The sequence below is a fragment of the Neltuma alba genome, unplaced genomic scaffold (genome assembly GCF_004799145.2).
Source record: "Neltuma alba isolate B1F8T4 unplaced genomic scaffold, ASM479914v2 tig00006429_pilon, whole genome shotgun sequence".
In the NCBI taxonomy this organism is placed as follows: Eukaryota; Viridiplantae; Streptophyta; class Magnoliopsida; order Fabales; family Fabaceae; genus Neltuma; species Neltuma alba.
Window position 1 is genome coordinate 2,263 of NW_021634463.1, and position 3,518 is coordinate 5,780.

Genomic DNA, 3,518 nt, shown 5'->3' on the forward strand with positions numbered 1-3,518 from the left:
ATTTGTCAAATTGAGGTGGAAAATTTGATGAAGCAATTACCAAACCCTCCGCATAGCACAGGAAAATGTTACTGATATTGTGTTTTATAAATTACTTTCAATGTATTTATATAATCAAGAAAAATTTTAAACCTTATTACTCTCATTTAAAATTTAACAAAATTTTAATTTTATCTCTCTATTTAATATATATTATACTTTATAAGAATAAAGTCAACATAATAATAAATGAAGGGTAAAACTGTACATTCATATAATTTTTTTTTTCTGCCTATAAATATAGAACAAAATCTCTTCTCTCTCCGTGCCAAAGGAGTATGTCATGAAGGCCCAGGAAATGAGATGTGAAAAAAAAAGTAAGTACTCGTCTGATTTTATTTTTATAAGCTACTTTAATCATATTTAATAAAATTAAGAAAAACCTTAAATATCAACAGTCTGTTTTAAAATTTAATAAATTTTCCACTCTACTCATATTCATTATGCTCACTCCATTCTTTATTATAAGAAACAACTACTAAGATCATGTGATTCAAAATGTTGTTAAACTTAGTTAAAATAATAACTATGTAAGATATGTTCATCTTTTTTTCAATTATATATACCATTATCGGTAAACAGAGTATATGAGGGATAATAAGTAAAATCTATTGTGGAAAATAAGAAGTGGCATATTTTTTTGAGGCTAAAAGTAAAAGATGAGTAAAAAATTTTAAAAAAGAAGAGTTGTTTTTTTCTAGTTAGAAACGCCATTCTAAGAGAAATTATTTCTTATAAAATAAAAAGAGACGGGAGAGTACTTCTCAAGAAAAAACACTTTGTATAATTTCATATCAATTTTCTCTATGTTTTGTCGTTTTAAAAGGGCGTCATGAAAACACTTTGCAATGATTTGATAATAAAAAGGAAAGTGAAATTTTTTTTTTAATTAATTTTTAACAGAGGATAAATCTGCATGGTGTATGATTTGATAATAATTGTTTTTGGCCTAATGTTATTAATTTGATTAGCAGTACTTAATAATACGGTCTCCAAATTGGTTTTAGGGGATGTTTGGAAGTACCAAAGTACTTTTTAGAAGTATTTTTCGTAAAACGAAATAAATTTTTTTATATATTTATTTTGTATAACGTAAAAGTACTTTTAAAATCATGGTTTAGTTTCCACCCAAATAGCTGTTAGTGCTGTTCAAGGGTGATGTGTACCCCGTCAATGCCTTGTTGTCCCATGAACACTACCACATGTCATGTTTGGATATGAAGCCCTGAACCTGTGCTCGCGTTCACGTGTTTGTTTTCACTTTTTATTTTTCACTTCTAATTTAGAAAATACAAAAGTTGTTTTCAGTGCTTCTTAAAATTATTCTATGACTCATATTTTTAAATTTTATAATTAAATTTAAAATTGTGTATATAGATATATGTATGATGAAGATGATGATAAAGATGGAAGATTTTATTTATTATTTCTCACGGATGGAGATATTTCACAGCTCACAGATCAATTTGGAATAATACATTTTATTTTGAAGGAGATGAAAGCAGAAGCAAAGATGGGACCGGACGCTCTATATAGCTACCGATCGATAGAAAGAGTCACTCCTTCTTCCTTATCATTCCTTGCTGTCTCTCTCATCTCTCCCATGCAGATTACTCCAAACTGATGTGTGGATAGCATCTCAACTCTCAACTAACGTAATAGACCGGGTCGGGCAGCTTGAAGGTCCGCCTGCCCGTATGGGTTCCCAGGATGTCACTCCACTGGTCTCCGATGTTTCCCACGATTCTGTACCCTTGCTTCACCAGCTTCTCTCTCTCCGCCGACTTGTACACCACCGCCGTCGAATCTCCGTGCTCCGTCGTATCCCTGTAATTATTAACCCCAAGCTATCAATACTTCTCATCCATCAGAACACCACAATGACTCCCACACAACACAACTCAAACTATACACACACAGCCATACAAATTAGTGATCATGCAGGTAAGATTATATATGAGTGATCATTTACTTGAGGATCAACTTGTGCCAAGTGTGGTAGCCAGCTTTCTTGAGGTTTGCAACGGTAGCTGTGGTTAGATCGGTGGTTCTTCCAGTAAGGAACACAATCTTGATGCCCAGATTGAGCAACTTGTTGTACAGCTTCCGCGTTTCTGGTAGTGCTGGTGATACTCCTTTCCCCAAAACTCGTAAACTCTGTCTCGTTGTATGGTAGCGCCCTTCACGCGCGCGCGCACACACACACAAAGAAATCAGTATGGCCAGTGAGCCTAAAAGTACACTACAGTATTCATCCGTGAAGAAATGAAGAAGAAGATATATGTATGTATGTTTGTATGTATACCCGAATCCATTTTGAACGAAGTAGGGAAGATTGGAGAGGGAAGTCTCGTCAATATCAAAGATCCAGATGTTTCTGCCATCTCTAGGGAGAGCGAGAGAGCGAGCATAGAAATAAGCTTCTCTGTTAACTGCTTTGGAGTCGTCTCTGTAGTGTTGACCCAGCATGTAGTTGCCGACGTAGTCTCGGCACTCCGCCGGAATGCCGGTCCACTCAATGATGTTGTGGACTTCCACCGCCAGCCGCCAGCTCGCGCAGGTTATGCCCTGGACGGAGGCGCCTTCTGGGCCCGACCCGGATTTCAGACGGAGAGGGAAGATTTGGTAAGGTTCTTCTGCTCCATAGCTTGTCGCTGCAATACAGGCGACAAGCAGAAAAGCGACTACTAGGGTTTTCATCATCTCAGAAAGAAGAGAGAAGGCAGATTTTGGATGCCGGAACTCGCCTTGGGTTTGCTTTCCTTAAATAGACTTCATGCGGGGAAAGATTAATGTTGATTCATATTTATCTTTCTGTAGTAATATTATACTGTGGCACAATAGAAGACAAGCTCTTAAATTACATATGGACTCACTCTTTGTCCCCATCGATGGATTCACTTGGATATAGACCCTTTTTTTTTAATTTTTTTAATATCATATTAAATACAATATTTACTGGACCCGATGTACATAAACTTTGAGTCATATTAGCTGCACATTTTTCATGAGCTGCTATCCTGTTATCATTGATACTATCTGTTTAATTATTACGTAAAACTATATGTCTTTCATTCCACAAGATAGGTGATATGATGATTTAAAATTTCTTAATAAATTATGTTATAATTAATTCAAAATATAATAAGTCCAATTTACATAACTACAGCGAGTTAAATGGAAATTAACTCATGAAATTTGTAAAAAAATAATTATTACTATGCTTACCAAAACTACCCTTATTAAATTTAAAACGGTCACTGATAGTATTTAATTGTAGAAAAAGACAAGTTATAATTTACCCAAAAAAACGTTTAAAAAAAAAGTTAAGAAAAGGGTTACAGGATATTAAGCGCACACTAAAATATTTTGGGGCACAATCTTGCTTCTAATATACTACCTTTTGTCTTAATTATAAGATCTTATTTAATTTGTAATCTACAAACAATATCTTATAACTAGGATCGGAGGTGGTATTA

At 34.5% G+C, this 3,518-nt stretch overlaps 1 pseudogene; it reads right to left on the reverse strand.

Annotated features, from left to right (window-relative positions):
* Nucleotides 1-1,434: 1,434 nt before the first annotated feature.
* On the reverse strand, nucleotides 1,435-2,752 carry LOC114750389 (stem 28 kDa glycoprotein-like; annotated as a pseudogene).
* Between the last annotated feature and the right edge of the window lie 766 nt (nucleotides 2,753-3,518).